Here is a 27,189-nt window from a genome sequence, read left to right as displayed (position 1 = left end):
AGAAGAGGCTGTCACCTGCTTTTGCAGTGTTTATCATCTGGATGAAGGCCGGCTTTCAGTCAGGCCACATTTTGTGTAAAAGGCATATATCAGTGGTGGGTTTGACATCAACGCAGCAGCCGAGGCACAGATAAATGCCAGTGCGAGTCCATGTATTTTCAGGACCGCTGCACTTTGCAGAGGTGTGAGTGGTTGCTGTCAAGGTGAATGATTGGGGTGAAGTTACTGCGGATCAATAAGAGAAAGGAGGAGCTCTGAGAAGCTTTCACTCTGTGATTCCCTGTGGGAGCAAAAGATTTACTCTCTGATTATTAATCTACTCTGACCTCACCTGTCCACTGATTTCAGTCTTCACTTTGGGCGGATGAGCCGGGCCTGTAAACCCCAGGCCTCTGACGGATGGGCGTGGGGGTGTTGATTGCAGGAGCGGTAAATGAAGCGTGTCCAGCTGGACAGACAGCATCAGTCCTGGAAGGAGCCAGGGACTGAAGCGCTGTTTGCACGGGGCTGGCGGTGACCTTTCCTCAGAAGTGTTTGAATCATATGCCTCACCAGCTGAGAGGGCTCCGTGCAATTACTGCTGTTTACATGCAAGGGAGGCTTTTCGTGGGAGCGTCTGCTGGCCACTGAGAAGGTAAAAGTCATCCCAGCTGTAATTTATGCCGGGCTGTAACGTGTTCTTTTGTGCTGCAACAACTATAATCTGAAGCGGCACTGTGTGCACAACTTTTCATTGCAACGCTTCGTCGTAACAGAAGGTTTCCCAGCGTGTCAGCAGAAAAGACGAAACATTGAAGAAACTACTCGGACTTCCACAGATTTCTAAGTTTCTGTTACCCTGAAGAGCTTCAGCTTTTGATTGAAGTCATTATGAACCTGCTGATTAAGTCATTTTTAGAGGTACAGTGAGCCTGAGTAATTATGACTCGAATAAATGTATTAAATAATCACCTATACTGTGAAAATGTATGGAGCTGTCAAAATCGATGTTACTGTTTCATTGTCTAATGGGATATACCTGGATATAGAATATATTGTGTATAGAATATGGAGGGGATGCTGCATATGCATCCATATTATGATTGTTTGTTATATATCATATTTAGGTTTTGATTATGTCCAAATTAGCTGTTGATTTTGGAAACGGCTGCAGTATCTGCATGTTTTCTAAGCTCTTTATCTGTAAATTTTGCCACTTTGGCTGACTGTGAATCCCACAGAGATTTGGGATTTGTGCGGGGATTAACTGTCAGGCCATCGCTGAAACAGTGCTGTTTCCAGAGGGTTGAGCTGTCCTTTCCTTTTGAAGGCTGTTATACGTTTGGAGGAAACAAAAGCAATAAACAAAGCGGCAGTATTTGTTGTATTGAGAGGCCCGAGCAGGTCAAGGTGCTTCTGTCTCTGTGTGGGCACAGCCCTGCAGTTTGGAACCGGCTCGGTGCTTCTCTCTCCAGGAGTGAGAGGAGTGTGGGAGATGGAGCTGTAAGCAGCTGATGGAGTTTGACGAGCCGGCCTGCGATTGGTCTGGAGATACCTACCTTCTTCCTGCCCTTGAGACAAGATGTCATCCCCGGAGGAGGCTGGTACCGGAGAGACAGACCCGGGGCAATTATCGGACACACAATGTCAGCCTCGAGGGACGGTCATTGTGTTGCACGACTGAGACATCCCTCCACATTTCAGCTGTTGGCTGTGCTCTTGGTACACAGGAATGTGCTTGAGCTACATTTCCCATCCTTTCTTTCTGCGGTTGCCTCCTCTTTGTTTGTCGTTAAGCAAAAACCATCGACAATCTGAGCTCTAGTATTCACAGAATCCTCTTCAGTGTGTGCTGAAGGTCTTCGGAGACGGCCCATTATCAGACAATTCACTGGAAGGACTCTCTAGGTTGTAATAAATACTCAAACTGTTTCAAGGCCACAGAGACCCCTTGTCTGAGGTGAATATTGTTTCTCGTGATGTAAACAAACCCCTTGTCTGGGTTGAACATTTATGGATCCTTCACTGGGGACCAGTATCAGGCACAATGATCCTGTTGCTAACTTCCCTCTTAAATACATTGCAATCACACAGTTAATTTGACTTTTAGTCTGGCTTCATTGCTATTATGTGAGGATGCTAAAATAACAGTATTTCTATTTATTTCCATTTTATCTTCAGCAGCGCGATGAATTTCCAGAATGAAATGCAATAAATGCAGATCATAGAACAGATGGTTTAGTTCAGTATCTTCCATGTGAGGCCGCATTGGTAATCCCTAAAACTCCCTGTCATTCCGCTCTGATCCCCGACAACATGGGGGCATTTCAAAACTTTTGCAATTTGTTGATCCTCAAAGTGCCTCTGCTTTCAAAAATGTGCTTTTGGTCCATATCACGGGCCGCCTGTGTCACTCTGCTGCGTTTTCCTGCCTTTTAAATGCAGGGCTGACTTTGAATGTCTCTGCTGAAAGGGGAAAGTTTCTCGTTGCTCTCATAAAATCTGGGTGTAAATCTCACACCTGTGAGCTGGTTTTGTGACGTCTGAGAGCCAGTTCATGCAGGTGCAATGTGAGAAATTAAGTTGGTGTTTTAATTCTCCACTTTAGAATGGAGCATCAGTTTATTTTTTGAAAAATTGCAACTCGATTAATTGTCTTTTTTTTTTTTTTTTTTTTTTTAAAAAGAAGAAAAACCATGTCACACTCAAATTCAGAACATTGTAATTTATCTTTGCACTCGCCTGGAGGGGATCTTTAAAGAATGAAGTTGTGCCTTTCACTGCTTTCACTAAAACTTCTTGATAATTGAGGCTGTCGCCATCGGCTGTTCTTGTCTCTTTTCTGCGTAGGTGATATATTTTGTGTAGGTTGAATGATTTTTACATTAAAGTCCTTGTTTGTTCCATCCTCTCTGACTTCGGGACACATTTTAATTGCTCACACCGAAGGGTTTGACAAATAATGGTAAGTTTTGCTCCAGTTATTGAAGTCAGTTTTTGTTGCCATTTTCTGATGATTTGCCTGTTTTCAGAGAAGTCCCCTTCATTTTAAATCATTAGATCTGTTTTGCCTCAGTTTATGTGATGATGTTCTGCCTTCCGAGCCTCATCCAGACTGCTGGAAAACAGACACGGTCAGTCATAATAGCGCCTGGTTGTTAGCGCTGTGTGTCAGGAGGAAGTGGAAGCTAAACAGCGGGAGATTCTCCATTGTTTGCATGGAAGCTTATGGAGCCACATGTCCTTTCACTACTCGTCTGTTTTGCGTTCCCAATTTCCGTCTATTGAAAGAGGCAGCGGAGGCAAGTGTCCAGCATTGTGCTGATGGGTGGGCGATTAAAAACCTGATTATCGAGCAGAGCGGGTCGTAAATAGATGGGCACATTGTTTTCCCCGCGGCTGGAGAAGATTCGTTGTTTGGACTGACTGACAATTTGTAGGGAAAATTTTGGTCTTCGAGGCCCTTTCCGTGACCCCACAAAAAAAACAGCTGATGAAATGTTACTAGTGACAGTCGTGAAAGGGCAGCGGCTTAACTAGCTGGAAGAATGTCAGAAATGCAGAGGACCCCCTCCCAGAAGTGTTGTGTTGTGTCTGGTCGCGGGGAAGCGGCAGAAAGAAACCTTCTGACTGACTGTTCTTTTCTTCCAGCAGAAAAATCAGTTCATCACCTTACATGCTGAATGCTCACCTCGCTTCCTGTTTCACTCCTCTTATCTTGATTAATATCCTAACAAGCTTTGCCCAGCAGGAAATTAGTGTTTTGCTTAAGATGACCTTCTTTTGGCCCGCTGTGGTTATTGAAGGCCCTCGGGTTTCACTGGACTGAGTCCAAGACTTGGTGAGAAAAATAAGTCTTGCAAATTAAATTAATCAGTGATCGTTTCCTCTGCAGCACTCCCTAAACATATGCATCCATAGTCCAGCTGTCAGGTCTGGTGAGCAGAAACTGAATTGGATTAACGTCCTGTGACTGATTTTTTTTCCCATAAGTATGCAGCTATACTTTATGTGCATGTGAAGATGCAGATATACCCTGAAAGTTATTATTTAAAGTGATTATGGGCAGTTTATTGCAAATAAACTTTTATACTTTCTTTGATTTACAAAACCTTGGAGTGAATTCTCATGAGCTTTTCATTTAGCCTGTTTTTTTTTTGTTTTTTTTTTTAAATGTCTTCATCCTCAGTGGTGGCTGTGAGTTTACTGGCATTTGGCCACACAGAGAGAGAGAGAAAAGAAGTCTTTCACGACAGCCCCGGAGTTTTCCATGAGCAGTGCTGAAAGCACTGTTTGCTTAGTTTTTATTAAAGCCCCCTTAAAGGCATAATCAACCCAAGGACTCATAAAAGGGAAGTCATAAAGAAGTCAAGGACCGGCGCTATTGTCCTGAGAGGACGGAGAAAGTCAATTAGCAAAGTGAGCGGGTGTTTACATTGTAGAAAAAAACTGGGTTATATGGAGAACTGGAAGGGAGGCAGATCGTGTTCCCAGCAGACACAGAAGTCACATCTTTGCTCAAACAGTTCCTCTTTTTTAAAACAACAAACAACCCATAGTTTGGAAGGTTTGGGCCATCTTAGAACAGTCTAAACTGCAAGTAGAGCTGTTTGAAAAGGACTGATGGCTATCACGCTCGCCCTTTGACCCCACGGCTTTTACCCTGGTTGACCCGATTCGAACACAAAGTTAAATTGCTGATTCGACTCAGACAAGGTAATGGATACCACCGCTCTGTGCTGCTCGTGTGCCGGATATTCTGGATGTAACACATTTCCCACCGTTCCCATTTGCATACAGTGCTGTATACAGCAATTCATTGCTGATAACACGAGGCCAGAAATAACACCTGCAAAAGCACTTTCTTCTATTATTTGGCTAAACTTTATCATTGCAAAAAAAAAAAAACACATCCGTTCCGCTGTTTTCATTCTGCTTTTTGGACAGCGAGTCGGAGAGCTCACCGTCTGTCCCTCCATCAGAAAGACCGGACCACCCATCTCCTGGGAACATGTGCAAATTTAGGAAAGCAACATTTATATTATACATACAACTGGTCTTCTCGTTTGAGCAGGAAGAAGCTCGCAGGACCTGTTCCCACTGTGCTGTTTCTCACATCATCAACTTAGTCTCTAAGCTCTTTTCTTTTCCCAGCCGTGCGAACCTGTTCACCGGCTCAGATTTACAACGTATCGAAACGGCACTGAATATTCTCTCTGCACAGTCGCCAGGGAAGATCGTGTTAACATTTATATGCTCAGTTCAAGCTGAATAATTGTCCTAATGTCCTAGAAGCAAACATCATTCCAGCACGTGACTTCCAGTATGTATGCATCACCTAAAGCTGTGCAGTCATGGTAACTGCTTTAAATAAAGCAGAGCAGGCGATCATTTCATTTTCCACACTGTGGGGGGACTGGTCCTGATGACACACATTCGTGACAGATACATTATCAGAGCTATTCTGGTCCAAGGTTTCAGCAGCTTCCAGACAGCCTGTCTGCATGACACATATAGAGTCTGCAGCAGTGAAGACTGCAGCATCAGTGCCAACACCTTTTCCTCCTTCTGCTCACTTCTGTTTTGTTTTATCCACTCCTTTATTCTGTCTTTTTGTCAGTTTCGTTCTTATTAATTTGGGTTTTTGGATCAGACCTGAAAGCCTGATGTGGAGCGGTACTGCCTCAACTGCATTTTTGGTTGGCTTCACCAAACTCCCATCAGCGTGGATTATATAAGCTCAATGTCAGAAATAGGCTTTATTTCCATGAAAAGTTGTTTGACATTTTGGGGAAAAAAAAAAAAATAATTTTTAGTACTTTTGTGTCAAATCGTTTTAACATGCCGGTACTTTTCATGGTTCAGTCCACAGAACTCAGACTCCTTGTCATCAACAGCAAACAGAGAAACTAAACATTCAGTTCCTGCTCTAAACATGTTTGTCTTTTACACATTTCTTCACTACTTCTCTGAGTGCTGGCAACTCCAAACTGCATAAACATCAGCTTATTTTTCCCATTTTTGCAGTACTTGTACTCGATAGGATCCCTCCGCTGTTGATAATGAAGAGATCAAGTGCCCCGGCAGAATGGTGAGACACCAGAGATGACAAGAGAGCAGGCCTGAGCATCTGTCTGTGTCACAATCCAGATTGCAAACGCACTCGCAAGTCAACACATCCACACGTGTTTCCTCTGCCTTGACGTCTCTGTCTCGCACACACTGATTAATACATTCACAGTGGGGATCATTAAAGCTTATTTCTCATTAAAGCAGCTATCTTGGTTAGAAATACTCAACAGTAAACACCCAGACACTGAATAGATGGCATATCAAGATATCACTCATGTGGGGGGTTGGGATTATCGCTTTTGCCTTAGGTGGTCATGTGACCTGCAGTCCTAGAAAGCGCACCCCGAGCCACAAGGTCACACACTAAAGCCGCTTTGTTAAAGTTATGAAGACAAACTGTGTGATATTTAAACTTCAAGCCGCATTCTTTTCTTCTTTAATCTCACCCTGGAAATGTCGAGCAGAGTTTAATACCGGATATGGAGGTTTAAATGATCAAATAGAGCTGTAATTCTGACAGCAGCACCACAGCTCCATAAAATTAAATGTTGTCTACGCATTAGGCTAAGCAGTTCTCTTATACACAGTTATTAGTGCAAATTATAATCGCAGCAAAAGGGTCAACTCAGTTTAGCGGCCAATGATTTATCCAGCATTTTCGTTTTTTGACAAGTCTTAAAGTCTCTGAAATATTGATGTAAGAAATATCCACAGCTTAAATCATGCTGCTGAGATGATCTCTTAAAAGGCTGAGTCAGTGTTCCTGTGGCTTCTTCTGCTGTCGAAACTGCAGGTGGGAGTCTTCGCATCAACTTCTGGAATAAGTAGATTCGTCCACTGAAGGTTTTTTTTATTTTTCTTCTTTCGGTTCTTGCGTTTGGCTGAGCTGAAGGCGATTCCAGCCGACACTGGGTAAAGGGCAGGGCACCTCCCGGACAGGTCGCCAGTCCATCACAGGGCTAACGCCTGGAGACAGACAAATACCCCACACTCGCACGCACCTAGAGGAATCCCAGAGACAGAAATAGAATTAGCATGCATGTCTTTGAACTGGTAGAGAAAGCCGCAGTGCGAACATGTAAACATGCCACAGGAAGACCAGGGTTGAACCGGGGTCGTCTCAGAGAGAGGAGAATGGCAGCAGTTACACCAAATAGTGATCCCTCAAAAAAAAAAAAAAAGCTAGTTATAAGTTTTTTTTTTCATGAGCAGATGTCTGCTGTTCAAAAAAAAAAACATGACTCATTTTTTTAAGCCTTGCTTTTGAGCGATGTCCCCGAATGAACGGAATAATCCTCTTTCCCGCAAAGACGCCGTTGAGTGACCAATGACAGTGATTTCTGCAAAATGCAGGCTCCGTAAGTCATAATGATGAGGGGTGGAGATGTATACTGGTTTTCCAGCCTTCATGATGGTTACAGTAGGATTTATTCAGGCGTCAAACACTTTTGGGAGGGTCGATGTTCCACTACCTGCTTTGCAACAGACCTTAATTGTCCCGCATGTAGCCACAGTTGGGCTCATGTCAGCCCATATAATCCTGGCCTGTGTTTAAGGGATGTAATGCAGGGGTGTAGAGAGATGAGCGAGGCATGATAACCGAGGGTATGAGTGTTAGAGAGAGACAGGAGAGTGTGTATAATTACCTTGTCTGAAGCTGCTGCCAGCTGGGCGCATGGAACGCAATGCAACCAACCCTCAAACTCCTCCACCGCTCCTCACTCCTAATTGGTCCATTTCGAAAGCATGAGGGGCAGGGCGACGCTGAAAGCTTTGATCACGGAGACCACACCAGTGTCGATATGTTTCTACCTGAGTGCTTTTGTAGTGGTTGTGCCTGGCAGGTGATTAAGCCATACAAAAAAACCGAGCGAGTGTCTGTCTGTCTGCTCGACTCAGCGTTCCCCGCGGCTCTGCATACTTGAATCTGAACCCTAATTACCCGCTAGTTTTCTACATTCCTTAAACACACCCACACAACCACTGTAACACATTCACCTTGTATCGCAAACATTCTTTTCTAAAAAGCACAGAAGTCATGTCATAAGTATACATTTGTCTTGTGTGGTATGTCATCTTTTATTATTGAAAGCATTTACAGGTTTTGGTACTTTCCTAAACAAATTAATCTGAGCTGTGTGTGTGTGTGTGTTCTGTTTCTGTATGCGGGCGCTCTTTCAGCTTGTTCCTTACTGCTAAATGTAACAGCGGGAAGTTTATGACAGCAGATTTTGCAAAGCAATACTTTTCACCATAAGACACACAGTACTGACAAATGGCATGATGAAGTGTGGAAAAAAAAAACATACTTTAAGTGTTTCATTGTTTTATTTTTCATTAAAAGAGGCTCGCTTTAGCAGCTCTGTGCAGCTGGGATGCTGCCAGCCAGTCAAAGTCATCATTAGTGGATCAATCCAGACGTGCTCAGTATGGAAGGCGAGAGTTCATCACACTAATTGCTGCTTTTTGACCCCTGTGCGTGTTACGGTTAATAGTTCCATTCATTAAATGGTAATCACTTGCCACTCTGCTTCATGCAGGGATGAAGAGTTCGCACTGTAACTGTGAAGCCCGTCCCGAAACCCCCTCTGGAGGCTTTAAATCTACTGTCTGGCATCATTAAAGGTTCACCAGGAGTTGCATGTCTGTGGTTCCTGCAGATCGAACTGCGGTGAAGTTTTTGTTTGGTTTAGTCAAACAACGCATCGTTCAAATCGGACACTCAAATCTTCCCCCCCAAAAAAACACAGAGTGAGTCCAGAGGTACTTACTTATCCTGCCTGAAAGCGAATGCGAGTGAAATGGATTTCTATTCAGACGGGCATCCATTTCATTGTAAGCAGAGCTGAATGGGATACACACAAACCGACACGTACCCAACAAAAACTGTTGTTGCCGAATGTGTCGACCCCGCTGCCAAGTTTGCTCTTCATGAGAACAAAGCCTTCAGTATGCCTCCCTCCGGACGTATCTAAACCTCTCTGATGACACGGTTGTATTTCGGGGCGCTCATGTGGCCGTCTAAGGTCACCCTTTGTTAATGTCTGACTTCTGTACCCTTGGGAAAATTGTAGGTCAACCGTAAAACCACAATTTTCATGTCAGCCCATCTTTTACACAGTGCTACGCCAAAACAACCGCTGTTTACTCCGATGACCTTTGACAGTCTTTTTTTTTTTTAAAGGAGGAGCACTCAGACAGACCTCAGGATACTGAGTGTTTACGCCCATTGCGCTTTTGTCATCCTGCGGTCAGCCCTCAGGGCGCAGCGCCATCAAACCAGTGATTTCATCCCACCTCAGACTCATTTAGTCTTAGAGCTCAGGACATCAGCAAACGGACGTGTTGAACCTGTTGTAGGAAGCCCGGGTTCGTTAACTATGCCTCATTGGTGAAATGAGCTTTGTGGGAAAACTTCCTGCGTGGGGCTGCAGCCTCGTGTGACTTCTAGGAGTTTATGTAACCAGTCAAGTGACAGATTTCTGATCCGTAGCTTTGTTTAAATAGGATTAGGCTAAGTCCATATTTGTTTCGACATGAAGGTCTTTTGAGGGTCTTACAACTACAGTAGCTTATTTTTAATATTTGGAGTTTTTATGCTGTCTGTCGCAGAAAATTCTGGACTAATGGGGGAACGGCTAAGCTGGAAAGTCTGCACTGCGGCTCAGTCTTTGCTTGTCTGATTATTTGTTGCTGTTTCTGAGGACGTTGACCCCTGCAGAGTCAAGGCAGACTGGTAATTCAGACAGTGGCGACGGCTGCAGCTGGACGTTAATCTGGTGAATCACCTCTGCGGTACGAATCCATGGCCGACGCCACGCACAAGGATGGATGAGCCCAGCTGACAGCCCTCCGTCGGAGGACGACCGGCGAGGCCATGCATCGCGGGTTCTCTCTGCTCTACCAAGCATCCTCTCACAGGTTCACCTCATCCTCACTCACTTACAGGTGGAGACAGGATGCAGTACAAATTGACAGACTGGCACACCTGTCAAATCAACAGAAGCGGAGCGATAAAGTCCAACAGGGAGGAAAAAAAACATACTTTTCAGTAAGAAAAACCTACAAATGAAATGCTGGTCAGTATGCGGTGTGCAACACTGTCATCAATATTCTCTAATTTGAGACACTTGCAGTGTATACTACAGCTTTCAAGTTTCACAATCATGATATATTTATAACAACCTGTTTTCATTTGCATGTACAAGGATGTGGTTGCAGCTTTGAGCATGAGGCAATTACCCTCATCTTGTATGCTCCAAAGCATATAATAGTTGAATAATTAATATAGAAATGATTAGATCATGATTCAGTTCATAAACCATGCAGGAGTGATTGCTGGGGTTCCAGTTTAAAGTGACTGAGTGAAGTACTTGTCTATGGAGAGAGCGATCTGTAGCGTGGAAATTGAATGCCTTGCAGCGATTCTTCTTCAGGATGCATCACCTGATTAAAAAGTGGATTGAGATCAGACGTGATTACATTAAGGGGTGGATGGATTGAAGATTATTTGCAATGGTGACCAGGAAATAAATGTGTGCTTTGGAGGAGGCAGCACCATGGGGAACGCTTGCAATCGATTGGCTCTGCCTCTAACGGTATTGTGACCGGTTCCTTTGTTCTGGCCACTTTGCCTCGTCCGGAGCCCGGTGAAGAAATCGTCTTCCCCCGCTGCTGAGAATCCACCGCCGGCCCAGAACAATAGACTGCAAGGCTGAGCTTTTTTCTCCCAGCAGCCCCTGCAGCTCTGATCCCTGTCCGCTCCATTTATGGAACAGCTAAAACGTTAAGTGCAACCCACCCACCCCCAAATCAAACAGTGACCCCACTTCACCCAGATTATTCCTGGAACTGCAGTATGTGCTCTGAACTGCCATCTACTTACTTTCAGTCTTTATATCCCTGGACTGGAACGAGTGAATTTGGGTCAAAAGACTAGATTATGTAGTTAATACTTCCTCTAAGATGACAAAAGGTCTTCAGCAGAGCCATGCTGAGGCTTGTTTGGGATGTAGCGAACGGAGCAGTGAATGTTGTACGATCATGTGAAGACGGTTCTCATTGTGATGCAGGAATCCCACGGCTGCAGTTTAGACCAATTGTCATGTAAAGCAGTCACTCATATTGTACAATCGGCTTGACTCGAGTTTCCAGTTTGAGCTTTTACATTGAAAACATGCAGAGAGATGCAACAGGGTCTGATGATATGCCATTACAGTGTTTTCTTTTAGGGTTTGATTGCATTACGGATGTGCATAAAATATCAGCTTCACTTGTAATGTCATCTCGAACCAAATTAAACAAAATTTAAAAACTTTCCTTTAAAATAGATGTTGATCTCACGTCTTAAATATGTTTATCTATAATCTTGCTCACTGCTTCGATGATCAGTTAACAGCAAAATCACCGCAGAGTGCACCGGGCTCAAGTATTCTTACTGTTGATTAGGATAAGGCTTCCCCTGTAATCCTAATCAGGGTATTGATGATCAACCTTCTTCATTTGTGAGGAAAAAAAAGCATGAGAGGGCTTTCGTTATGAAATGGCATTATGTCCTCAGTGGCTGAGACTCAGACGTTGATTGTTTATTTCAGTCACAGAGGCAATCCTCTTTAAACATGGAGAATGTTTGGAGAGTTTTCCAAGTTGCCTTACTTTGAGAACTGGGCGATTAGCTTGTGAGGTGTCAACTAATTTGTAGTTTTTGACATTGTAGTTCCCTTAAGATTCAAAAGTTTAACTATATAAATGTTTTTTTTTTTTTACTTTGCCACCAATTCACTCAAATTGTAACTGCACCCAGTTTGGGTTTTGTAGTTGACATTTGAAATAATGTCATTTTTCATTTGCAGAGCATGAATGCACAATGCATGGCATCATAATTTAGTGATATGTACATTGTGCGTGTTGAAATTTGCATTAAGATGAGCTGCCCTGACATTGATGACTTTCTAAACCTAATTTCTTATGAGCACATGAAAAAAAGACACAAACTTCTCACTGACAGCTTAGGTTTAGCCACTCTTGACTGTTCTTAGTGTTATAAATGAACAATATGTTGGGTAAATAGCAGCAATACTATAATAGAAACTGTAATTCCAACACGCAGAAGGAGCTCTAACCTGAAATTACATGCATGCTGTTGCTTTAACAAGCCGCAAATAACTCTGTATCCATAAATAGCTCCCTGGCCATATAGACAGCAACATGACATCCAGGTCCACTTCAGACTGTAGAGCCATATAAGCTTATATACAACAAATACCTCATATCTGGATTGGGAAGCTCCGTAACAGTATGAAAAAAAAAAAAAGTGCTATCAAACACAACATAATGCATTAGGCTCTATGAAGAAGCAATTTTTATTTTCATCTAAACGACATTACAGGAAACCGAACAATCACTCCTCGCTATACGCTATGAAAGTGGATCCAGAGACGGGAGGAAATGGCATCCCAGCGCCACGGTTTAAGTGGCTCCAAGTGCTTTTTGCATAATCTATCGCACAACATGCACAAATGATTAGTCACCATGACCGCACAGTATCCACCGCCATTACCCTGAGTGTAAAGGCTCTGACTGTGGTTACCCCCCCCACCCCCCCACCCCACCCCCAGCATGTTTGGCAATTCATTATCCAAACCTCAATATTACATGCAATGCTACCATATGCATGTTTGTGAGAAGGAAACGCTGTTTTAAACAGTTTTTTTCCCTGTAATTCCAGCCCACCTGAGGATTTGTTTTATTATAATTGAATTTCCAAATTGAGTTTTGTAAAGCAAACAACTTTTTTTTTCTTTCAGGGAGGAAAGCGGGACGTTTGTTCTCGCTGCTTTGTAACGGGTGTCTCATCGCCGCCTCGTGCTTCATTGTGCCTGCTGCCGCTTGAGAAAGCAGACACGCGGCTGAGCGCCAGATAACATCCCACTCGTCCACAGGGGGTCCCTGAAATCATCTTATGTAATCTGATCGATATCTGCGTGGCTCAGATCCTGTCGGGAAGATTCTGTTTTAGCACGACGGTGATTTTCTCTCTGGGACGGTGTCGCTGCTGTGGAGAGTACATTTGAATATGAACACAAACACGAACGTGACCTTGTCTCTGTTTGTTTCTCTCAGGCAGGTTTTATTTTTTAATTAAGTTTTTTTTTAAACCTACTAAACCAAAATGCTGTACATTTATTAGTTGTGCCATATTCACTCAATTTTTTTTTTTTTTTAAGTCTTCAGAGTAAACTCCTGATGACGTTGAGCCTTTCAGCCTCTCTCTGCTCATTGTGGTCCAGTGAGTAAAAGCCAAGGACACTTCCAGCTGAGTCAGCACTCTGGCTCCACGGAGTTGAGATGGAAACTGCCGTGGGATGTAAAACACGAGCAGAGATGTGACAAAGCTTTTTTTCTTTTTTTTTTTTCTTTTTATGGATTCCTTGAGCTGTGTGTGAGTGTGTTTTGTGTGTGTGTGCCAGGCACATTCTGATATCTCCCACCTCCGAATCGTCTCCCCTTCAGCTCCTATCGGACGCTGAATGCCCTCTTCTAAATCATTACCGCCGCAGTGCTCCCTCGCTTTGCCCACGCTGTAAACAAGCCCAACATTTCGCTGCTGTTGAGCCTTTTTGTATCCGGCTGTCCTCTGTGACAACCCGTCTATTGGGTGTTCTCCCCTCCCTGAAAGGGAGCATGAAGTCTGGGTATTTATGTTGACAGTCCCCGCAGCCCCGAGTAAAGCCCCCCCACTGAACTCCATTCACAGCCAGCTCATTATGGGATGTCAAGTCTGCCATCCTTCCTCTTTTTGCAAGCCATGAAAGTGTTTCTTTTTTTTTTTTTCTTCTTCTTTTTTAAACTGTAATGGGTTACCAAGGCAACATGCAGAAGCACCGCTGAGGGGTTTTTTGGTGGCGTGTTCTCCTGTGATCCTGCGGACAATAAGCCCGGTGACGGGCGTCGCTGCTGTAACCGTAATGACTGAGACGGGGCCCCCGCAGCCCCGTCAGGGCTCTCAGGGTGTCATTTATTCACAGCCCACCAGGTGACACAGTCCTAGTGCCATAATTCCCTCAACTGCTTCATTTGCTTTTCATTTTCTCTTTCCCCCTCATGTTCACCCTCAAGGGCGCAAGCTGGAGAAGTAGGTCAGCCGCCCGTGTTGAAAGATTGAGTGTGTGGCGGCATAGTGGTAGAATGTTCTATAAGCTCTTGCCCTTAAACACTTTTCTGCTAAATACCAAGTCCTTTGAGGAATGCGTTGCCAGAGATGAAGACCCAGTCGGTCATTCAATCCTGCTGGGTTGGACTCAGGCACGTCCTGTCGGAATATCCTGACTCAGCCGATCGCGACACGCCCGCCGGCCCTCAGCTGTTAATGTGCTCCTAACCGTGTGTCGCGGATCCCCCTACTGTAGGTTAGAGGTCGAGTGGAATCATTCATCTGATCTCCACAGAGGCGGAAAGAGGCAGCAGCGAGGCAGGAAGCGCGGCTCGCGTTTTGGTGACGAGGGCCGCTCGGGGCCCGGAGCATGCAGAGCCCCATATTTCCACACGTGCAGGAAGTTCTTATTAATTTTTCTGCTTTTCCAGAGAGAGGGGAGGGACGAGTGCGGGCGAAGCTGGAATGTTATCCCTGCTGCTTCGGTTCACAGCAAATGGAATTTTACTACAATTGTTGAGAGTTGAAGACTCAGTTTTTTTGGAAATAAATACAATGTAAACCGTAGATTTATATTTTTGGGCTTTAATTTTCCTCTTATAATTGTATTTTTTAGAAGTTATGCATGAATTTTGCTTTATTTTAAGTCCAGCTTATAAAATTTTCACGCATTTCAGGGTTCCAAAGTACTTTTTTTGACATTTGCAAATGACTTACTATTTTCCATTTGTCTTCTATAAAAACTAATCGGAGTATTTAAATCTGCATGTTTCTTCATGAACTGTATTCCTGTTCTGGCTTGATGCTGGTTTCCCAAACCCGTGTATCAGATGGCATCAATATTGTGTGTGTGTGTGGACTCGGTTTAAGTGTGATCTGACAGTGTCCTCACTGTAAATAACGCCATCAGGAGACATGATGAGTTTGGCCTGAGCTGCCAGATTTAATGGAGGTTAAGCTGAGAGAAACTCCGGAGCCCGCTGAGTCTCAAACAGTGACTTTGATTGACACGTCTGGACGTGAAAACAAAACATTTAGCTGTAAACTGGAAAAATTCTGTGATTTTCTCACATGTTGCAATCGGATCATTATTTCCCTAATTTTCATAGATTACAGTACTCGGCTCCAGTCCTTGTTTGTTTTGGTGTTTAACTTATCTGTTTATTTACTTTATAAGAGCTGCATCTTCATTAGGAATTCAGGCAAACTAGGTACAAAGTTCATGTATTTATTTCCATTTCCCAGCAGCAGCAGCAGCAGCAGAATCCTCTATTGTGTGCTTGTCTGCTCTGCCGCTGTCCCATCTCCCTCCCCTCTTTTACTCAGCAGAAGAAAACTCGCTGACAGAGGCTCTTTGTTAACGGGAGGGGGGGGAAGAGAGACCAGAATAGGTCATGCAGGCAGATTAGTGCTCATTGAAATCCTATAGCAGGGGTCATTTACATAGTGCTGCCTAAATCCACTTGTGACCTCATTGGTGAACCCATTCATAACCCTGACACCCTCCACTTATGTCTGACACTGTTTTGTAAACAAAGGTTGAGCATCCTTCTCGTCTGTCATTTTTACACGGGCCTGGCACCGCTGATCTGCTTCCCAAGGACTTTTTTTTTTTTTTTTTTCCCTCTTTTTTTTCCCAGCTGCCCCGGACTAGCTATGAGTTTGAGTGGACTGCAGAGTTGGCTTTAAGGAGCTTTGGCTGGGAGCAGCACATTTTTCAGCATGAATGCCGAGTTTTGTCAGGTCCTTCAGACGGCTGGGACTGACAGCATGCGTTTGTCACATGTTATTCTCTTCACACGATGAGAGTGTGTAAAATGACCGATGCCACTGTTGTGACCTTTGGAGGAGGTCTATAGATAATAAAATACTACCAATTTCAGCAAGGCGGTAAATAGAGGTACTTATAACTGAATCAGATTTTTTTTTTTTTTTTGGAACAATGCAGTCAACCAGGACTGCTTGCATTTGCATGCACGTAATAGTGTAGCCATAACCAGATTAAATTTTGTGCATGAGTGCAATACTAAGCTCCTCAGCTGAGCCAAACATGACGAAACGATGAACTACAGATCAAAAGACGCTGTGTTTATATGCTCTGGACTCCGCGGCATCGTTACCAGACATTTTAAAAAAGGCCGCAGAAAGCAGACTTTGGAAATGGTCTGTCGTAGCGAAAAATTCAGAAACCCCAGAATAGAAGTCAGCTATTTCTTACAGACTTGGCAAACCTGCAGTGCCGTCACGAGGTTTTCGGTGTGCCATCAGGGCAAAGAGAGCGGATGAGATCCTCAAACCTACAACAATGAATCTCTTCTGCTTTTCCGTGGCAGCATTTTGTCATTTACGATGTGCATATTTGCTTTTTGCAACTCGTTTCATCAAAATCCCAAAAACATTTGCCTCTTCTGTGCACTCGTGTCTGTTTGCTTGTTAATTATACGCTGCAGTAAGATTCTTTCTTGCTGGATGAGTGGAACCACGGTAGATTATCTAGAACACACAGTATGCACTTTTAGGGAAAAATAATGCTCTACATTTCTTATGGTTCGGGGAAACCACAAAACCGAGAGAGAGAGACAGAAAGAAAGAAAGCAAAAAGCAAGTCCACATGTTTTCTATTTGTGTTCTCTAAATTTAACATCAGTGTGCCTAGTTCTTAGAAATCAAGCTGGACCATGCTAAAATTACCGGACCTTACATTTGCTGAGACTGTGTTTACAATAATTGGTTTAGATCTTTGGATTTTTTTCAGACTTTACTCCCAGCAGCAACTTCGCTTTGATCATTCAACACCGTCTTCCTCTGACTTGTTCCTATCTTCTGAAGTATAATTACAAATTCAATTTAACTTAGGGGGGAATTTCTCCCTCACGGCTGCAGGTCACTGTAAACAAGCCGGCGCTGCACGTTACGACCTTATCAGTCTGACATGTTATCTCTCTTTCTTATCAGTCGCAGACCTTTATTTTTTTTTCCCTAGACAGTCTGGACTTATTTCCATCTAATTAAGTATTAGTGCCAAAAAGCAGGATGCGTCATTTGCGTGTTGATTTATTATTATTCTTTCGGTTCACGTCCAACCGCTCACTTACCGCGGATTGCATCACATGCATTAATGCTAATGCATGCATGGAGCACCTGTACCCAGAGTCCACCCTGTGCATTGCGTGATTTAATGCATCTGTCTTACATTTTAAAGAGAAGAAAATTGCTTCTCACTGTGAATGACTTTTTTTATTTATTCAAGGATGTCGAAGCAAAGGTGGTCTGGGTCAAGACCTGAGCTTCTCTATGTGGACATTGCATCTTAGACTTGCACGTTTGGTTACTTGATGAATCTGTATCACCTGTGTAGAGCTGATTGTCTGCTTGGCTGTAAATCCAAGTTGTGCACGCTGTCTTTCATTGTCAGTCACAAGAAGCTCCAGCGGCTGTCACCTTACTGCAGATAGAGGCGGGGAAACAAGGTGAATAAATCTGTACATGAATGGGTGTCTTTGTAGTTGTTTTGCATGTAGCTTTGGGAGTTGCACCATGTAGGCTGATCGCAGAGGTTTTCAAGGTAAAACGTTTACTTCATCAACGATGCCTTTAAAGAAATATCCAAGACTGTAAAAACACACACATAAAAAAAGAAACAACTCAAACACGTCACACTCTCCTTCAGTCAAAAATCTCTTCTTGGTGATCAGATAAGTTTTAAAATTCGGACTAGCTCACAGCGTCTCTCATATGTTCAATAAAATAGATTTTTTTCCGTTCTGTGTCTGGATGTTATTGAGTCTTTTGTATCGTCGCAGCTCCTTCGCTGTATGCCTGCTTCCATTCAGCAAGTTTGAGCACCTCTAATCTGTGATCGCCTGTTTTGCATGAATGCCCCTTTTAATAAGTTTTTCTTTGGAAATTCTTTCATTTTCAACAACGTGATGTCATGACATCTGCTTCAATGATTTTAGCAAGAATTTGGGTGTCCTGCTGTGAAGGTAATGTGAGGACATTGGTCGGATTCCAATTTTTACTGAAAGTATTATCGGAGTGCATCAATTTTCGTTCTTTAATTACATTTTTTTCCCCAACTCTACAAAGAACACTGTTATTGGACATTTCACATTTTAATCTGCTGAAGTTCCAGGTTGTTATTAAGGCAGTTCCTGCTTGTCCTACAAAGGAACGCCGAAGGGTTTTAATCGTTGATAATTGAAAACCCTGCTGAGAGTAAATGAGTCGCGATGTGACAACAGAGCAGTGCAAATAGCCCGTAGTGCTCCCACTGCTCGTCTGTCTCCACCCGGCTCCTTGCTTCTCTTCCCGATTGCAAAAAAAACTCGTCTTTCATAACGCTAAATTCAGACGACAGCAGCTCTGCAATTATGTCACCACCGACTGACACGATGCAGATAAAGCCGCTCCAGCAGAGATCAGTCTACGGTCCCAGCAGATTTGAAAACTTTCACAATTTGGTAAAGTAATAAATGCATCCCAACCTTTTTTAAATTCTGTACATTGCCTCAGGTAGAGGTGAATCATTTCATTTGCATGCAAGAATAATGAGCTTCTTTATTTCTCACAAAGCATAGTTACTCTTCTCTGTCTTGGATAAATATGGTTTTCGCACAGTAATCAGTCTAATGCTGAAATGAGATTTTGATTACTCTTGAAATGTGTCACGGACAGCCGTTTGTTTTTTCTCGAACAAGACCTTCTCATTGATGCTGCGCCCATTTGGAGCTAATGATATCCACAGTGCTAAAACGCCGTTATCATTATCCTGTATGAATAGCCGGGCGCGGAACTCTTCATTACGCGGTGCGTCCTCTCTGAAAGGCTGCTAATGCTGCCTCTGAGAGCGCATCGACCCCAAACTCCAACTGCTGTTTTTAACCCAATAGCAGAGTTTTACAGCCCAACTCGGGCTCTTCCATTCTGCACTGCAATTAGAAGAGACCGCTGAAATAATCTGTGGCTTTAAATCTGTTCCTCTTGGATGCTTTTAGCATTTTATAAGAAATGTTCAAATGAAAGTTGTGGGGAGAAGTCAAGTAAATTTCATGTTATATTAAAAAACAAACTTGTTTTTATAGGACATGGAATCAAACATCTGCTGTAACGTTTTTAAATATGGATAATAGATGATAGCCTTCAAATATCGATGCAAATATTTATGACTTTTTTGGTCTCTTGTGTCCTCAAACGGATCTCCGGCTCCAGTGTTTCCTCCTCACTGCCGTCTCTAACGTCTTTTAAACAGCTTGCTAATAACAATGCGCTGCACTTGTAGCCGCCTCCTCCTCCCCCCTATAAGTCGCCCCTCGGTGTGTGCACCTGACACTCGACTGGCTCGCTGATGTGTCTGGATCGCATCCAGCGTGTTCCTGTTGTTTCTGATTCACTGCCGTTATGAGGAACTCTGCGTGCCGCCGGGAGTCAAGTATTAGGCCTTCAATATGAGATATTTTCATTGAAATAGGCTCATATTTGGACAAATATAGTAACAATGGAATGTTTACTGTGTTGTTAATGCCATCATTGATCTATTTGATGCATCCTGTCGGTCGACCCTGCGGGAGGGACTGAACTTGTGGCTAGAAAAGGTTAACGTATTACCCCGAGGGTCACAGAGAGGCCGTGACCCGGTAAAATGGCTTTCTATAGCCACTAATTGAGGACTGACTGTGATTAGTCGGCTCAAGGTCAAATTATAATTCTCTGGCTATAAGCAGTTGGACCGTGGCTCAACGCTGGGCTGAGATACTCAAACCAGCACGGATCCTGAGCCTCGCTAATAAACGGTTAGCAGAAATCTGAGTTTACTCAACCAATTTTATCCTCGCTTTGAAGGCGATAAAACCTTTGCCTTTGAAGGCAAAGGTTATCAACACTGTGACTTTGGGGGAAAAAAGCTGTGATTTCCCGCATATTCCGAATGATAATAGGTTAAGTAACCATCTGGCAGCAGTGCCCTGTCTTATTACCTCCGAGGACGGAGAGTTCAGTTTAATTGAGATGCGCCCAGTCAAGCAAATTAGCCCGTAGCTTCCTTGAGGTTGGTCATTCAGCGAGCGCGTGTTTGCACAGATGTGGTCATTAACTTGACAGGAACGAGTAGCCGGGGCAACAGAGGTGGCGCGGTTCCATTTTGAAGCCTGTTAGTTGGATGCAGTAAATACGGTGCGCGAATGAGGAGCGATGGGAGGCCGATTGGAAAAGAACCTGATGATTCAGTCGAACCGGACTGCAGAGAGCAACTGAGAGGTTTCAGCAAATCTGACTCAGTCCAGCAACGGTTTCAACGGGATGTTTACGGTAAATAAAACGTAATTGTGCATGTTGAGATGTCTACAAGATTAGAAAATCTGAGTTTCATTCTTTTTATGTTGTACAAGTTTTTAAACAAACTTCCTCAATAGTGGTGCAGCTACTTTAAAAGGATCCGTATCTCAAGTAGCGGAATATTTTTTGTGATCGAACCATTAAACTACCACAAAAGAATTTGCATATGTCTTCTCCTCCCCGTCCTCTCTGAGCTGTAAGATACTTTTTAATCTTTGGTCACGGTGTTAAGTTCAAAGAGACTCGAATATTAGAGCTGTTTTTTTTTTTTTTTTTTTTTTAATATCTTAGAAAAAAAAAGAAAAGTCCCACTGAGCTGAGGCATTTCTGAAAGTCTGGATTCGTCTCTTTGCTCTTTCACAGCGAATATTAGAAACACATGGTGAAGAGGACATGCAGGGCTTCTGGTGGAAGGCCCTCTAATTTGAAAAACATTCAAAATAAAAGCCAGTTTGATTAACCACAAGCCCTTAAGTCAAAGTTTCCAATTGTGCGTGTTACGTCCTGCGGTGTATCCTGCTTCCCGGAGTCTCGATGATGTGTTGGACTTCAGGCTTTTCCTATTATTGCAGCATAAGAGAAATCTTTGTTCTCAGTCACATTCATACAACTACTTAATATAATCATTGTTTGTAATAGTTTGATTGAAGACTGCTTGTGAATTTAAGGGGAAATGTTTTGGGATTTTCAGTTAATGGTTCAGATTTATTCAGGAGCAAAAAGAACACAGAGATCCTTTTATGTTAAGTGTAGCAGATGTATTTTTAACGTGAAAATAGTGAAAAATGCACCTGGCTGCTTCACGTGCATCGGAAAATCATCCGTGCTTGTTCGCACGTCCAGTTTTTAAAGAGCTGTTTAAAGGGAGTTAAATCCTGTTCCATCTTTAATTTGGGCTCGAACACAGCGGAGAGCAAGAGAAATGTATCGGGAGGCTACAACAGAGAAAATGTGCATGACTGCTGGCTTTCATGTTGCACAGAGTCGTAATTAGTCCATTGCAGCTGAGCAGCAGCACCGGGTCGTACGAGCCAGTGCTTTTAGAGCACTTGAAATCGGCACGTCTCCCGCTCATTTAACCCTGCAGAGCGGCTCTGCTGCGCGGCCAGCGCGGATATTTATCAGATTCCCCCAGCAGGGCAGACTGATCCCATGTTTCTGTCACATTATGCATATGTAGTTCCCTGTTCATGCGTCATTTCTTCAATACATAGAAGTCTGAGCAGTTTTCATCAGCTTTTGCAGGGTATCAATAAATACTGCCTACGGCCTCGCTTCCTGTGTAAAACACGGTGAAGCTTATTATTTATTTATTTATTTTTTTTTTTTTTTTGCGACATGGCTTTCAAAATCCTAAGGTCACCAGACATTCAAAGAAATTCTAACCGTCTATTCTTTTTTGATTGATAAAAATGCGTCCTGGTTCGAAGGCAGTATGAATGCCCTTTAGTGGGAGTTAATTCAGGCGACGCTGGAAGGGGGAAACATGACAGGCGATTACTTATCAGCCGACTTGATGGTGTATTTCAATAATTTGTGTCTTTGGTGATTCAATCAGCGGCTGCGGGGCCCATCACTGTCAGTCATGCTTTGTACGCCAACCTATGAGCTTTGATGGTAATTACTGAGGAGCAGCTCTGTTAACCTTCACCGCAGGAGGAGTCGGCTGCTCCAGCTGTATTTCAAAAACAGGCGGCTCTCTCGCAGATTATGTTTGGTACATCTAATCAGAGGAGAAACGCGGACCGGTTTTTTTTTTTTTTTTGCTGCAGTGGCGGCGTGCGGGAAGGGAGGCTGAGGCAGGATGCTGGCGAACACGCGGGGAATCACTAAGCAGTCTGGGTAATTATTTCTAAATCAATATTGTGACAAGCAAAAGCTCTGGAGTGCCAAATCCCAGCCCGTCGGATTTGAGCGAACTTATCCCCGCGGAATCTCCAAAGCTCAAATGCTGCTGCCGTGATTGATTCTCACATGATACCTTTCACATGATGGCCATCTGCAATGCTAACGCGCTGATCTCAATCGATCACACCCTCCACTGTGTATATGCGGAGAGAATTTATGCACATATAGATTCGTCCCTGAGTTAATATTGCGGCTTTTGATTTTAAAAATGCATTTAGTTTATCTGAAATATTTCAGTGAAATAACGATGTGAGGCTTTACTAGTAAAGGAAGGTTGAAAAATATTTACACATACATCATGTATAACACCACAGGAGCTGACCGACGAGGCCATAGATATTCATTAACAAGTCATTAAACTCCTGCCTTTGAGTCAACCTCCACCGGCTGCGCGTTATTAACCTGCTACGACTGCTACGCTCATTTATTTCTGTCTTGTTCAGCAAATTCCTCCTCCAAGGATGAGTGTCTGATTACAGCCTGAGAGTTTTCATTTTTAATTTCCTCTGTTGTTCGGAGTTGCCCGGGAATGCCGCGCAGATTAACTAACTGTATTGTTCTCTGGTGAGACGCGGTAATGGAAGTCTTTCAAAACTTTAAGTAGATCTGACATTCAAGCAGCCTTTTAATAAACACGGGAAGAAGGTAAAGTCTGCACGCCACATGCATTGGGAACGACTTTGGAAAATGGATTTTCCAGCCATCTTGGCTATAACATAGACTCAACATAGACAAGGACGCACACACCTTGTGTGTATGGATAGAAGAAATTGTATATGTCAATTGCAGATGACAATGAGTCATTTTTTTTATTCTTCCTCTCCTTTTTTTCCCATGACAAGAACGTCACAGCCAGCCGGACTCCTGCTGAAAGAATGTTCCGATTCCTTTTCTGATTCAGTTTTAGTCCCGTCGTCTAATTTTATTGACAAACATCTACTCCTCACAGTCATTAGTTTCTCCCGAAATGTTCCAGTACCTGTGCTTTCCACCGCTGCTCTTTGCTTCTCCTTTTTTTTTTTTAAACATGAGACACTTCTCTTCACACCTATCAGTTCAACCTCACACCTCCTGACAAACTGTATTATCTCTGTGCTGAGTCTGACTCTGTACCACCTTGCCCTCCTGGCACCCAAAGCCTCCGTCCGCACACTCGCACACCCCCGACACACACACACATGCACAGTCCCGTCTTCCAGATGCGGGCTGACAAGTGACAACACGGAGGCCCTTACTCAAAGGTGACAAACTGGTCTTAAAAACACCTCTAAACCTGTCGTATCTTATGACCACAGGAGGTGTTTAGAGATGAAATCCTTTCTTGCCGTTTTGCAATAATAAACTTTTGACACTCAAAGTGTTCAGGTCAGTTTCCACAAAGAGGATATCGTGTTGTAAACACATTTTAGGGAAAGATTTATTCACGACAAAGAGCTGAAACAGAAATTGCCAGGATGAGGCTGTTATACTATGATAGTTTCTTTTCTTTTTTTGTCCTTGTTCTGGCTCGATTTGGGCTTTATGAGATCGGCCAAGAACAGAAGATTTGTGTGTGAAATTATGATCAGCAGAATGCAAAAAAGACTTGGCAAAGAGTGAAATGACTCCTATAACAGGGCTATAGATTTGTCTGAATGTATCTGCATTTGTGTTTATTTGGGAGTGTTGGAGTGGACAGCGTGTGATCAGGAACAGCCTGGTGGAAGCGGGGTCCAAATAGGTTGAGCCTCTTTCAAGATGAAGGCATCCAAATGGCAGGGCGGTTAATAATATGTCTTTGTTTCCTCATCCTCCAAAAAAGCCTTGAGATTGACATGAGCTTGAGTTTTAAAGATGATCGTAGGAATTCGCTGTCGAAACTAAACCGCCTTCCATATGGTGGCGCTGGCAGCAACGGCGAAACTACTTTAGCTTTGTTTGCAATCAAGCTGGATGCCAAAGGTCTGTGGTGAAGATAATGTGGCTGTTTGTTACTGTGGCTAATTCCACTGGAAGGTCTGTGGCCAGTTTTTATGCCACCAGATGGACGGAGGGGGGACGAGAGAGGAGAAAAGATGAGACTACCTTGCAGTTTAGCGGCAAATAGTAACGATCGCGCTGTGGCTCAGCTCGGTCTTCGTCCCCGTTCCTCCTCCTGCCGCTCTGTCCTTTGCATTAATGACGAACATCCCTCCCCCTGCCGTTTGCATAGATTGTGTATTCTCGTTGTGTGTGAGGTTAGTTAACATGCAGAGCGCATTGATCCAGGTAGTTCTGGGGCGCCGGGCTGTAATTTCTCTCACCGGGAGTCAGCCTGAGGAGGAAGCCAATGACGAGCAAGTGTCTTCAAGAGAAAAGGATGGTTTCAAGCTTAAGCACAAAGCTGCTTTTCATCACCGAGCTGCGTGGCCCTTAAAAGTGCAGTGCCTTTCTTTATTCCGGTACTTCACTGGGGCTGTGGCTGGCCTGAATTCCATCAGGATTCGTATAAATCATCTGTTACTCACGACTTTACAAGAAAGCTGAGATGTCTGCGCTTACTACCACAAGGCTGTTTGCTTCATATGAGTTGAGTTTAATAACAATATTATACAGTGCAGCTTATTGCACTGATGCCATCATAAAATCTCAATTTCTTTTTTTATCAGAGCCTGTGAAATGGTCCCATTTTCTGTTAAAGGACGTAGATTTGTGGGGGGAAAAGTAAGTGTTTACTGAGGACCATTTTAGTTCGCTTCGGCAGACTCCCTCTAAAGAATTCATTGTCAGTGCTCTGGCATCGACTATATTCTTGGCATATTGGCAGCAATAGCATGTCTTGAACAGGGTTATCAGTCCCCCATGGGCTCTTCCTCCAATCCCTGAAGACACCCCTCTCCGCTGACATCCCACGCGTGGATTGGCTGAGTGGGCAGTTGGCATACTTTCCTCGCCTTCCCGCCCGCTTCTTTTGATTCCCTTTGGCTGTGTTGGAGGTGATGTGGAGTTCATTTCGGGATTACATCCTAGCTGCAGGGCCTGCGCTAAAGCTCGGGCGTTAACAAAGAGAATTATGAATCTCTTTTTAAATCCACACAGAGAAGGGGAGCTGGTGAGAAGACGTGTAACCTAATTACCCCGCAAATCAACACTGCAAGCCGAAGCGGCAGACATTGATGGCACGTCGAATTTTAAGCGCGGGAGCCACGTGTGTAGCCATGCATATGAATGTGTTTGTGTTTATCAGTTTCTGTGTGGGTGCGCATTCTCCCGCGCGCCTGCAGGTTCGCACCAGATACACAACGACGGAAAAGCCTTTCAGCAATAACACCCAATACGTGACATGTCCGATTGTGAATTTAGCATCAATACCGCAGGGACATACGAGGTTTTAAGTGTGCGTGGGTTTCTCTCTCACCTCAGTCCCCTTACTGTGATCACTACAAAATGACACACTCGGTCTAATTCATTTTTGTTGGAGTTCTTACAGGATTACCCTGAGCCAGCTCGCTCAGATATTCTGGCAGACATCACAGTGAATGTAGCCACGGTCTCTCTGTTTTCCAGCACCAGACACTTCAGCCTGGCTGGATCAAGGCTGCTTCAAGCTGTCCATGGTCACTTGCTGAGTGTGAGCATGTAAAAGGTATAACTGTCTCTCCCTTTGTGTCCACTCCTCTCGGCACCCTTCACGCTGTATTTGTCATCGCACTACTACAGTCGGTGCTTTGAATCCTTCAGCAGATGTTGGATGAAACCCTGTGACAGCATTCAAAGTGTCCGACTGATGAAATAAATGCCCGTCCACAGCAACGCCTCGCATGAAGAGCGTTAAATGGCAATCTTCCAAACACAGCGACTTCAAGCTCGGCCGTTCTATTTGCAGACCAAAGCGCTACAAATAATGTCGATACTGTTTAAAGCAGCACTAAGTGATTTTATGCATGTGTTCCCACCCCCCTTCCCCGCTGTCACTCTGTCACTGATGAGGGGCCCGTGATGCTCTCTGACCTTTTCTCCTGACCTTGCGCTGTCTAGTCACCACCTGGCTCCGGGGGAAATGTGGGATGTGACACGGGACACACACAGCCTGCCTCACACATACCTGACCAAGATTAATGACACCTCCGATATTCATCATTATTCTCCCTAACAGCAGTCAGATATGGCCCTGGGCCAGCTCTCCGCCACCGAAACCCAACAAAAGTAAAATATGTGACCCTCGCTGCTTTGCTGCAACCTGGCGAGAATTGCACATCGCTGTGGAGCTTGATGAACCTTTGTTAAAAAAATGTGTGCAGCTTTACAATTCAAAGAAAATTTACCAGGGGGTCAAAAAAATGCTGTTTTTTCAAATGTGAACAGTTGACCCCGCAGTCCACGGCTTTTGTATGCGCATATCGCCTCTGTTAGCCAGTGAAGCGGCCTTCACCGTCCTTGGCTACCAGTGAATTCTGCCAGTGAGCAGTGGGGCCCCGACACCTCTCGTTATCCATCCTAATTGTCTCAGGATGAGGGTCGGTGAACCCCGGTACAAAGGCCTGCTGCAGGGAGAGGTGCTGGTGCTTGGACGGGCTTGGCGGAGGAGGAGGGGGGGTATTGTTTCAGTTGGATAGAGGGGGATTGTATAAGGGGGGGGGTCTATCTGCCTGCTGCCTCTCTTCATAAGAACATCTGCCTCTCAGACTGCAACAGATGCAGAGGCACAGAAGGAAACGTGGAGGGAGATGGTGGGAGTGGATGTACCCTGCCAACTTGTTTCAGGGAGATCCACCACCAGTCAGCTT

At 44.0% G+C, this 27,189-nt stretch overlaps 1 protein-coding gene across 5 annotated transcripts in view; it reads left to right on the top strand.

The window, feature by feature from the left end:
• The window catches only part of sash1a (SAM and SH3 domain containing 1a), a 141,681-nt gene that overhangs the window by 898 nt on the left and 113,594 nt on the right, over positions 1 to 27,189 (top strand). The gene's annotated exons all lie outside the window — the stretch shown is intronic.

The sequence above is a fragment of the Salarias fasciatus genome, chromosome 15, assembly GCF_902148845.1.
Source record: "Salarias fasciatus chromosome 15, fSalaFa1.1, whole genome shotgun sequence".
NCBI classification, from domain to species: domain Eukaryota; kingdom Metazoa; phylum Chordata; class Actinopteri; order Blenniiformes; family Blenniidae; genus Salarias; species Salarias fasciatus.
Note: the sequence above shows the minus strand (reverse complement) of the source record. Positions and strands in the feature narration are given on the sequence as shown.